This window comes from Moschus berezovskii, chromosome 28 (assembly GCF_049115385.1).
Source record: "Moschus berezovskii isolate FMDL1 chromosome 28, NW_MosBer_1.0, whole genome shotgun sequence".
Taxonomy (NCBI): Eukaryota; Metazoa; Chordata; class Mammalia; order Artiodactyla; family Moschidae; genus Moschus; species Moschus berezovskii.
In genome coordinates, this window is record NC_142487.1 from 28,387,693 (window position 1) to 28,400,728 (window position 13,036).

A 13,036-nucleotide genomic window follows, 5' to 3' on the forward strand; every position below is an offset into this window, starting at 1 on the left:
CTGAGCGACTTCACTTTCACTTTTCACTTTCATGCATTGGAGAAGGAAATGGCAACCCACTCCAGTGTTCTTGCCTGGAGAATCCCAGGGACGGGGGAGCCTGGTGGGCTGCCGTCTGTGGGGTCGCACAGAGTCGGACACGACTGAAGTGACTTAGCAGCAGCAGCAGCTAGTCCCAGACGCTGTGGGTTTAATTCCTATATCAAGTACTGGAGTTTTGTCACTTTTAATCTGCAGACAAACCAGACCACCGCACTCTTTTCATATGCTCTGGCACACTGGTGGACTTCCAGTGATAAATCCCATGAGTAAAAAGGGTCCAGTGGGTAAAAACATGAGCCTTAATGAAAGAATTTTGTAAACTCTCTCTGGCAACTGAGAATTACACACCTCCACCTCTTTTTTAAGCTTTCTTTTTTTAATTCTCAAATATGCATCAGAGAAAGGAGGTTATTGATTACACAGTTGGGAGGTCACATTTTCCAAACCTAAAAGCTCTTGTAGTTATAGTCCAGTTCACAGATTCCTAGGAATTGAGTCTCTTAGTGTCAATGTTTTCTTGGAACTCATGGATTCTATAAACCTGTAAGCTACTTATGTAGTAAAAGTCATACTTCAACCTTTAATATCACGAATCTTTTTTAAAATTAAATAATTTATTTTAATTGGAGGAAAATTACTTCACACTAACTTGGTTTCTGCTATACATCAACATCAATTGACCACAGGTATACCTGTGTCCCTGCCATTCTGAACCCCTCTCCAACCTCCCTCCCCACCAACAAATCTTCAACTCCTTACAAAATGGAATTGACCTTGGAGGATTTATGTGTTTAATATTTACAAAGTATTTTAAACTCCTTAGGTAAAAACTTTTTGGTAGAGATATTGGAGTTTTACTTTCACATTTATAACTTTTAGGAAAACAACACTGCTCAGAACACTGCACACTTTAAACCTCTTACAGCTTCCCGGTACATGGTCTAATTCGATCAACATGATGGTCATTCATAAATACAAATGATTGTGAGATCTGTATCCATGAATCTGTAATACTAAATTTTCAAACTTCACTTGGTTCTAAAACTAGCCTCCTGAATTTTCCTGTCCGAGATATTATTCATTTCTTGTGTAAATGTCAGACGCCAGAGAAAAACAAACTCCCATCCTGCCACTTGGTGTGAAGCAAGGAATCTAAACCAACATCATTACTGTGCTCTGTATTGGTGGTAAGCACTTCAAATACTGGGCATGTTTTTTAAATCTAGAAGCAAAGAGCTTCTGCTTCCTTTATGGCCTTCTTTTGACCATTTTAAGTTTCCTTGGACTTTATAAAAGTACATCAGCTATATCATTAAGAACATTTAAATTAATGTTTTCCATATGAATGTGGCATACATTATTTCTCTAAGATATATGTGAAAGAACTGGACATGCCTATAAATTCTTGTGCTTTTTAATAACAAATATTTGATATTTTTAAAGAATAGTAAACGTCACTGCTGGGGCCTACGTTCGATCGCTGGTTGGAGAACTAAGATCCTGTAAGCTGCATGATATGGCCAAAAAAATAAAAAAAAAAAACAATAGCAACTGCTGTAGGTTACAACAATAATGGGAGTTGTATTTCTTAATTTTTAATGTGAAATTAGTCTATAATGAGTAGTTAGCATCTCAATTTAGGCATGCATTAATTATAAAGCTTTTGTTATACAGCGTTGTCTAGAAAAATCTGAATACTATTTAGAAATTTATAATGCTGCACACATACACACACACAAAACTTTCCATAATTTGTTTCTAATTTCATTTCCAGTAGTGAAACAAAGCAGGAAAAGTGCAAAAAAAAAAAAAAAATCTCTCGTTGCCTGATTGTATTTTACCTAAAGATTATCTAGTAACTGTTACTTTCAGTTCAATTCAGTTCAGTCGCTCAGTCGTGTCCGACTCTCCGCGACCCCATGAACCACAGCACGCCAGACCTCCCTGTCCATCACCAACTCCCGGAGTTCTCTCAAACTCATGTCCACAGAGTCGCTGATGCCATCCAGCCATCTCATTTTCTGTCGTCCCCTTCTCCTCCCACCCCCAACCTTTCCCAGCATCAGAGTCTTTTACTGTTACTTTACACAATGCTAAATTACTGTGAAAAAACTGGAATTACTGAAGATGCTTGTGAGAAAATAGGATGAATATATTAGGATTCAAAAAGGCAAAATCAGTTCCTAATTCTTTGTATACTAAGGGCCACCTGCGACGTCATGTAAGAGGTACCTCCAGGATTGTAAAGTAATTCCAGAGGAGAAGAGAGGAATAAGAAAATGGGTCTATGGTGTGTCTTAGTATAAAGGGCTTCTCTGGCCTTTTTAGAAAAGGTGCACCCTGTTTAAAATGTTTCCTGTTATGTAGAGCAAGGGAACATCCTTAAGGAGTTTGCAGTCCATGAGAAAGTGAGAAGGGGCCTGATGGGCGCCTTTACCAGCATTTCACCTGCTCTCAAATGACCGGGAAGAATGAGTAAGTGCCCCAAAGCTCTGAACCCAGAGAGGCAAAGCCAGGATGAAAGGAGCCCAGGCAAGATCCTATGGGAATCAAATTTTACATGTACAAGAAATAACACCTACCTGCTGTACAAGGTTTCTATGGCTGCTGTAACAAATTGCTACTTAGTAGCTTAAAAGAGCACACATTTATTATCTCTAGGTCTGTAGCTCAGACATCTAAATGAGTCTCATGCACCCAAAGTAAAGGTGCCAGCAGAGCTGCCTTTTTGGTCTTTCTCTGGTGGCCCAGACGGTAAAGAATCTGTCCACAACTCAGGATAATCCAGGATGGCAGTCTTATTTTAAGGCCAGTGGATTAACCACCTTAACTGCATGTGCTTCCTTAACTCCTCCTTTGCTATATAACATGACATATTCTGGGGATAAGGAGGCAGACATCTTTCGCTGGGGGGTCAGCAGAGAATTAGTCTATCAATCACACTCACTTTCTCTTTCTTATTTAATAATGTGTTTGTTAGGAAATCCGATCTATTTTCTATATGTTGATACTGCAGGTAGTTTAGATAACTGACAAATGGTGACTAATAGAACTGCTGTTTCAGTAAGGAGTGAAGCAACTAGCAACTGTAAATAGAGTCAACATACATTTTTAGGGTTAAATAAGTAATTCTAGAAACTATAAAGACAGATGCAATAGGTATTTTTAAAACAAATTTTAAATAGTGTAGATATAGAAAAAGTCCTAGACGACTACTCTGTTGGGTTAATACCATCACATCTAAAAACCAGATGATGTTAAAAAAATTATTAGGCTAATATTACATATCACATGTCTTAATAACACATTAGTAACCAATTACATTTAAAGTATAAGTACACTATTTAATAAACTTCCAAAAACCTTCTTGTGGGGAAGAAGGCAAACATTTTTTAAATGTCAACAAGGAAGCAAAATTTATAACCAAGACACAGAGTTCACACAAAGCCATCCTGAAAAAGTAAACCAGGAACTAGTTCTTTTCCAGAAGACAAACAAGTTCCAGATTAGCTGGGAATTCTGTATGTTTTCACATTCTATTAGCTCCATAGAAAAGCTGCCCCTCACATTTAATAATTTATAAACCTAATTTATCGGAGAAGGCAATGGCAAGCCACTCCAGTACTCTTGCCTAGAAAATCCCATGGATGGAGGAGCCTGGTAGGCTGCAGTCCGTGGGGTCGCTAAGGGTCGGACACGACTGGGCGACTTCACTTTCACTTTTCACTTTCACACATTGGAGAAGGAAATGGCAACCCACTCCAGTGTTCTTGCCTGGAGAATCCCAGGGACGGGGGAGCCTGGTGGGCTTCCGTCTGTGGGGTCACACAGAGTCGGACACGACTGAAGTGACTTAGCAGCAGCAGCAGCAAACCTAATTTATAATAAGTAATAATTTACTGAAAACAAGTTCTAAAATACAGATAGTTCTTAGGACCTGAAAATGTCCTATAGAAACTATAATTTGTAGATTGAATTCAAACAAAGAAGCAAGAGGAAGCAGTCAAGCAGCGTGACTTGTTGTGGAGGCCTGAGCGCATGAGGCCGTGCGTCTATTTCAAACAGCAGTGCTACAGGAGCAGGCAGCATTTAAATTCCACAGTTAAAAGTGTGGAAACTGAGGCTCCAAGAAGTTGTATGATTTATCTTAGTTCCAGCAACCTGCAGGGACAGAGCTAGAATCTGAGCGCAGATTTGCTGACTGCAAAGTCCATGCTCAACTCCAGGCTGCTTCCCTGAATCAGAAGAAAATATACTCTACGAATTTCTAATCACTTTAGTTATAGATATCTCTTTAGTTATAATAAACTTCTAATGTGAGCACATGGCTCTTTGCATAATATATAGTCAAATTAAGTATTCTCTTTCAAATGTACAGCTTAGATGTTAGTGGTTATAAGCTAAGTCTAGTAGTTTTAGGTAATATATTTTAAAATGGATATATGTCCTACGTTTAAATTTTCATTTCCAAGAACTGTCTCTTAATTGTGAATCAGTACAACTAAGAATTTCTTACCAACTGTGGTGCTGGAGAGGACTCTTGAGAGTCCCTTGGACAGCAAGATCAAACCTGTCAATCTGAAAGGATATCAGTCCTGAATATTCATTGAAAGGACCAATGCTGAAACTGAAGCTCCAATACTTTGGTCACCAGAGGAGAAGAGCCGACTCCTTGGAAAAAATCCTGATGCTGGGAAAGACTGAGGGCAGGAGGAGAAGGGGGCGATAGAGGATGAGATGGTTGGATGGCATCACCGACTCAATGGACATGAGTTTGAGCGAGCTCTGGGAGACAGTGAAACGCAGGGAAGCCTGGCGGCTGCGGTCCACAGAATCACAAAGAGTCAGACAGGACTTAGAGACTGAACAACAACAAAGAATTTCTGCTCTCACCAGGACACTTAAAACTTAACAAAGTGCTTGTTCTGTTGTCTTGATACACAAAGTCCTTTGTGCTGGAGAAATAAAACACAAAGTTCCTCATCTTGAGCGTAGCGCTTCTTCGCTAAGGATGCCCTAAGATGGATGGGAGGCTTGCTTCCTGGCATGTCTTTCTCCACAAGGCATTTGGAGTGTTATTGATTTAGTAATTCAGGTTGTTTCAAAGTGAACACATCTATCCCTGAGGTCAAGTTAAGTCTAATACCCTCTGAGGGGAGGACAATTTTTGTAACTGATATTATCTGATCACCATATTAATTTTTTATTCACAGTATTATCTGCTCCAATAGTTCATCAGCATCGAAGTGTCTTCTCTAAAAAGTACAACCATTCAGTGACAGATCAGTGTTTAACCTGAAGACCATAATCAGGACATTCTTTTAAAATAACAGCGGTATCTTCTCCAATTAGAAAAGCATCAGACAAGACAGATTGCTCCAGCAGTAATTACTGATGGCTGAAAAAGTCTGCTGAACTACAAAAGGGCCCTTTTGAATACAACTCTTTGTTGACACGACTATAATTTCGTATCAGATCTTCTGGATCAAGAATGGATTTTAAGAACAAGAAATATTCATCAAAAAGAGCTTCCCTTGAGTTTGTATTTTCTAGGTTTGGGGGAAAATGGGAATCAGTCACCTGCAGTTAACCTGCTGTCTGCGCCCTTCTCGTTCGTCAGCACGCCTCCCGCTGTAACTGAAGAGACAGCAGCGGGTCAACATTTCTTCATTAGTGCTGGCCGGCTTGTTCCAGGTTTCTGTTTCCTTCTGGAAAAAGATTAACTGGCAATAATGAAATGGTTTCTGTCTTGTTACAGATGTTGTATAGTGACTCACTGCAACCTTCTTCGGGATTGCCATCCATATTATTGGAGCATGGCATTTACTGAACCGGGGAGCCTAGACTCAAGGAAATGAGGTCACACAGATTCTGTGATCCATTTATATGCACGGATATAAAATATACATTTCCTTGCATACAAGGAGAAAAAAAAATCCTTTTAATAGAACTACAAAGAAAAATGAGGTATTTTCTATCCCAAAATACCCATGCCCTGTGTGTCATTACACAAAAATGACTGACAGCTGCCCAGAGGGCTTAGTTTCACGAAAGACTAATAAATGGCCAAATGCAAAAAGCTCATTAGGAGCTAGAAAGCAATGACTTTTTATGTAACCTACAGCTAACCTTGTGACAAATAAGATTATTGGCCTTGCATTTTCCAAATGGTCTCCCTTCTTTCATTACGGGGTAGGAATACACACTGCTACAAGTCAGCATGTCTAATAGAGGATTCCAGCAGAGAAATGCCACCTGTAAACAGCTAGGTTACTCAGAAATGCACTGACTTCAAGAACAATATTTCAGTTGCAGTCATTCGCTCCTGATGCTGAAGGTCGGGTACTTAAAAATCCCTGTGGAAATAAAACTGCAAGTTGAGAAACTATCTCTGTAGAAAACAAGAGTTGGAGGTCAGAGTCAGGAACAAACCTGCAGGAGTCCTTCTGCTTTTCTCTCACTGGATATTTGTGCATGTGTGAATGCGTGTGTGTGTGTGTATAAATAGTGCACGCTAGATATAGTTAACAAAGAAGTTTCATTTTAAAATTTGAAATAATGAGCTTTATACTATTCATTTTCACTTGTCCTTCCTAGTTCTCTTTTCCCCATAATTTCAAAGTCCTAGATTTTGTTTTACTTAGTTGTACACAATATCCATGCTAAAACATTGTGTCCTCTGATCATTAAAATGTTCAACTCATTTCTAATTTGATAATCCCTTATTAGTAAAATGGAAAATATTTTATAATAGAATGTATTTCAATATATAAATATTCAGGGAAGACTTCACTGTAAGACCAAAGATGTTTCCTAAAATTTCCCCAATGGAAATGGGTCCTCCCAACAGGTCTAATTTAGATCTGAGGCCCACTGCTTATTGTCATATGCCTAAAATTGATTTTTGCATTTTTAAATGGTTGGGGTAGAAAAAATTGAGTTATATTCTCTGACATTAAAAATTGTATGAAACCCAAATTTCAGTGTCATAAATAAAGTTTTATTGGAACACAGCTACACTCCCCTGGAGTAGGAAATAGCAACCCACTCCAGTATTCTTGCCTGGAAAATTCCATGGACAAAGGAGCCTGGAATGCTACAGTCCAGGGGATCCCAAGGAGTCATACACGACTGAGCAAACACACACAGCAATACTTCAAGAGGTTCTTTTTATATGGTCCCCTTATAAAAAAAAAAAAAGTAAAGAATCTGCCTGCAATGTGGGAGACCTGGGTTTGATCCCTGGGTTGGGAAGATCCCAGGGTGAATGGAACGGCTAGCCTCTCCAGTGTTCTTGCCTGAGAATCCCATGGACAGAGGAGTCTGGCAGGCTACAGTCCCTGGGGTCACAAAGAGTTGGACGTCACTGAGCTACTAACATAAAAACATTAGGTTATTTGAGAATGACTGAACCCCTAGTGTGGAATAAATACTGTATAATTTACTAACAAATGCGCATGCATGCATCTAAGTTGCATCCGACTATTTGTGACCCTATGGACTGTGACCCTATGGACCCTATGGATTCCTCTGTCCGGCGATTCTCCAGGCAAAAATACCAGAGTGGGCGGCCATGCTCTCCTCCAGGGGATCTTCCTGACTCACGGATCGAACCCATGTCTCATATCTCTGCATTGGCAGACAGCTTCTTTACCACTAATGTCACCTGGGAAACCCATAAATATTTATATATATAAATTGATCATAAACTAATGAATACTTTCTCTAAGTCTACAGTCCCTTTTATCAATGGGGAAGCAGTCTGGCCTCAAATCAGATCCAGAGGAACTAAAAAGGAGTTACCTATTGACTTAAGAAAAGTATCTGCTGAAAATATGACTCATTTGATAATAAGGAGTCATAATCCTTATAAACATATTTTATTTGCTGACCTGAATACCATATGTCATCCATTTTAGGACGTTCTTAATATAATAAACTTCTGGGATGCAGTTCTAACTTGCAAATATTTTAAAAAGAAGCTTCAGAACAGCACATCAGCGTGTGCCCTCCATCCCTAAAATAGAGTAGGGCCACCAAGTTTGTAGGCCAATCATGAGGTGTGAAATCAACTCACTTCCGCGTCTATTCCAGCAGATCCTGTCCACATGTCAAATGAGCGCATAGATCTATACATAGCAGTTTGTTCCTTATCCTGATTTTACTATCAAATGTATAAAAGATATTAATACGAGACAGCACTACTCAACTCTCTAAAGGCAGCATTTTTATAAACCAACCAGTCCCTTTCTAAAGAAGAAGAGTCAAGTTTATTTAGCCATGATGAATTTTCACATATACACTTTCAAGAGTTTTGGTTTACATTTGAATATAAAATATTGTCATCTGTCTATTATTTTTTCCCTCAGAAAGTCCCTTTCTTCAAACTGCCAGTAGTATTTTTGGTATTATCTAAGAGATAGTTTTCTAGTATTAAACATGAAACACACACAAATGGATAGCTTCTTAGGTGTTGATTCTCTTGAAAACGGAAGATTTCTAATCTGATCTTTCCCTAAGAACAGTTGTCTCTTATTGGGTTTGTTATTAGCGGTTCTAAGCAATGCTTTATTATTAAAATACATACTGTGTGTGTTAGAGAGAGAGGGGGAAGGGCAGAGGCGGAAACAAAATGGGAGGCAGAGATAAAGAAGGTGAAGGGACAAGATAACGCAAACGCTTTGGACTTTTCTGGGAAAAGGTGTTCTGCTGACAGTTTCTCAATGGCTAAAGAAATAAACACAAATCTCACATATCTCTCTGGAGGTTTAACTTTAACTTATTCACATGGTTCTTACAGTTACATGTGAGTTATTTCAGGATGTAACATCCCCCAGTCAGAAAGATGATGCTTAGGAATGGGTGTGTGTATGCATGGAGCTGCTTCTTTATAGAGAAGAGGCATCAGAGGGGACAATGGCATAAACTAAGAGATTGTGCTCGGGTACCATTAAAAAGGACTGTCAGTTTTATTAGCTGCTCTGGATAAAGACTAAGCTGATACAGCAACAATAAAAACACAGAATAGAAGTTTACTTCTCTTTTCTAACAATTATAAAGTGAAGCGGGTCTGCTCTGTGAGGTCATTCCGCTTGTTCTTTGCAACCTGGAGCCCTTAGAATACACACAAGGTTGAGTTCACCCCCTGGTCACCTCACCAGTTTGCAGTTCTCACCGGCCAAGTAGGAAAAGGAAATCTGCAACCAGCAGCTTCACTCTAGGCAATTACTTGCAGAAGTCACACTTGGTCCTTGATTTACATTTCACTGAAGAGAACTGAGTCTCAGGACCACATCTAGCTGCAAAGGAGTCTGGGAAACGTGGTACCAGGGCGGTCAATACTTGGATGAACTCTAGTACAAGGCAAAGGAGTCTGGGAAACACGGTACCAGGGCAGTCACGTACCTGGATGAACTCAGTATAAGGCAAAGGAGTCTGGGAAACATGGTACCAGGGTGGTCACATACCTGGATGAACCCTAATACAAGGCAAAGGAGTCTGGGAAATGTGGTACCAGGGCAGTCACGTACCCGGATGAACCCTAGTACAAGGCAACAGGGGAAACAGTGCTGGGAGAAACCAGCAGGTGCTTATTTGAGCACCTCCTTATGGCTTCCCTGGAAATGCCATTTGTCTGTGCTTTTGTTTAATTGAAGTATAGTTGACTTCCATCATTATGTCAGTTTCAGGTGTTCAACATAGTGATTTGATCTTTTTAGAGATTATACTCCTGGAGAAGGGCATGGCAACCCACTCCAGTATTCTTGCCTGGAGAATTCCAAGGACAGAGGAGCCTGGCAGACTCTAGTCCATGAGATCTCAAAGAGCTGGACACGACTGCGTGGCTAACACTACTGCACTACTACTATATATTATACTGCACTGAAAGTTACTGTAAACTATTAGCTATATTCCCTGTGCTGTGCCTTATAGCCTTATATCCTTGTACCCTATTTATTTTATACCTAGTAGTTTGTACCTATTAATTCCCTTCCCCTATCGTGCCCTTCCCCCTACCCTTCTTTATCTGTTTCTATACTGTGACTCAAAACTCCTTCCTTGAGGGAAGAAACTGTGTTTTGGCTCTATGTTACTCTTCACCCCAGAGGCCTGCACATATTAGACCACTAACTGTCTTTTGGATTATATTGAGTCTAAATCCCAACAAATAATCAGTTATTTAGTTCACATTTTTTGAAATGTCAGGTATCCCTTTAAGGAAAGGTCTGCCGGGGAAGGAGAAATTTGTACCTTTGCCAAACAGGACACGTCTGTGGGGAGTCCAGTCATCTACTCCACTGAAGCCCTTGCCTTTATTGTAGATTCTGAAGTCACTTCAGGAATGACTAAAATGCTAAATGGAAGATTTCTCACTACAGGTTCATTCTACCAGGATCAGATTAAATACTATTATAAGTATTCAAAATTAAAACTTAACACAGTAGAATCATGACATAACTTCACTGTCAAAATTATGTTGACTTTGGTTAGCTGATGTATTAGGGTTCTCCAGAGAAACAAAACAAATAAGGTGTGTGTGAGTGTGTGTGTGTGTAGGCAGGCGAAGACCAGTGTCCCAGCTCAAAGACCAATGTCGAAGCTCAAAGGCAAAGAGAATGAACTCCCTCTCACTCAGCCTTTTGTAATATTCAGGCCTTCAAAAGATGGCTGCCAGCGCACACGGGGGAGGGCAATCTACTTTATTCAGTCCACTGATTCGAATGTTTGTGCATCCAGACACATCCCCACAGACCCACCCAGAATAGTGTCTAACCAATATGTGAGCACCCTTTTAAGTTAGCACATAAAATTAACCAGCACAGCTGATGACTATTCTCTTTAGTAAAAGCTCTGAATTAGATCAAATATGACAAAACTACCAGGTAGACAGTGAGGAAAACAGTTTTGTTTTCTTTCTTTTTTTTTTAAATTTCTAAAAGACTGGCATTTGGCACATCAGCTTAGGTGTAACTTGGAATATATTTTAAGGAAACAACCACACTCCAAGCACAATTAATGTGAGACACTCAGGGCTACTTACCAGGAATAGAACATATACCTCAAATAGCCAGTCTGAGAGAACATGTAGCAATCACAGACAATCTTGTGATAAATTTGGATAGTGGCCTTTTTCTCCCTTTCAGTAGTTTTCTCATAATATAAAAGACTTTCTGAAACACCAAGATAAATATGATATAAAATAAAAATTCAAGAGTAACAACATCCACAGTTAGGGTTTCCTCCCTTATGAAAATCTAATTTGAGAGCTTTTAGGCTGTCTGTGTCTCGAAATGATGTATAAAAATAATAATGACCAGACTGTAACACAGACAATCAGTTCAGATAATTATGGCACAAGAGTAGATTTCTTTTATTCCAATTGGCTATTTTAATTGATCAGATAAGCCTAATAACCAAGCAATTTCTACTTAATTTGTATTAGGCACATATAATTTCAGCAGCCTAGAAACATCATTATGCTCCTTAAAAAAAATTGTTAAGGCTCTTAGGAAAACTGTAATATCGAAATTTTAATGACTTTATTGAGGGCACCAAATCTTAAAGCATTAATAGAAAAATCCCTTCATAGTGTTGCATTGGTTTCCTTGGTCTGAAGACACAGAACAAACAAACTTAGCAACCTTTCTCTTTCTATTCTTTAGGCTCCTAGTATGACTCACTGGAAAAGACTCTGATGCTGGGAAAGGTTGGGGGCGGGAGGAGAAGGGAACCAGAGAATGAGATGGCTGGATAGCATCACCGACTCTGTGGACATGAGTTTGAGAGAACTCCGGGAGTTGGTGATGGACAGGGAGGCCTGGCGTGCTGTGATTCATGGGGTCGCAGAGTCGGACACGACTGAGCGACTGAACTGATAGCTTAACAAGAGTAAGGAAAAAACTACATACGTATATCTATGGCTGAATCATGTTGAGGTTTGACAGAAAACAGCAAAATTCTGTAAAAGCAATTATCCTTCAATAAAAAATAAATTAATTTAAAAAAACCTATAAAATATTTTTTAGGACCAAAGAGACAGAATGTCTATTATTGGCTAATAGTTTTTGGTACTGTAAGATAGTTCCCAGTATGAATCCCAAAGATCTCAAAGTTTTGGTGTTCATTAAGTAGCTAAGAAAACATGAGAGTGGAAACCTAGCCTGCAAAACTGTGGCCTTGAGATTTATAATCATCTCCGTTCCACCATCCAGTCTTTGGACGTGCAACGGTTCTTGTGGGGATGTTCTACTGTGAGTGATCAAGTGCTTTGCTTTAAAGAGATAACTGCTACTGGGAAGAAGGTTGCCGGCATGGAGAAAGCAGGCAGGTTTACTTTTGCTGATTTCATTTAAATTTCAGTTTCATTTTAACATCATGAACTGCAGTCAGACTCCAGGCTTTGTATCTGCTCTCCATCTGCTGCTGGACCAAGGCAATGAGCAAAGAACTTCCAAGGACTATTGGCTCACAGTTGTTACAAGCAAAACATCCTTGTCAGGATCAGTAATGCAGGCAGACAAGTGGATGTTTATTTTAGATCATTCGTTCTGACAAGACTGTCGATTTGAAGTTGCTGCAACTCTGGGTAAGGGAAGTATTGAAAGTGGCTGCAGGCAGGAACATCCCCTTAAGGGGGCTTCTGGAGAGGAGGGTCAATATCCTGATGAAAAGTCTTAGATTTATCCACAGTTAGCTTTGAGCTTCGAAAATCTAAAGTGAAATCAAAGTGTATTTCCAGGACCTGATGCAATAAAGAAGTAACCATGGCAATTGGCTGAGTTGCATGGAGCCTGAAGAAGGAAGTGTGATCTCAAACTTTATGTACATTAGAAATACCGCAGAAAATTAAGTGGGAAAAGCCTTGGAAAACTTGAAGTATGTGAAGAGATGACAAGATATTCTTAGCTGCTTTTTTTTTTTTTTGCTTCACACAAGTAGAAACTAAAGTTAATTCATTTTTCACTGTTTGGATTTCTGTAATTTCTGTTGTTAA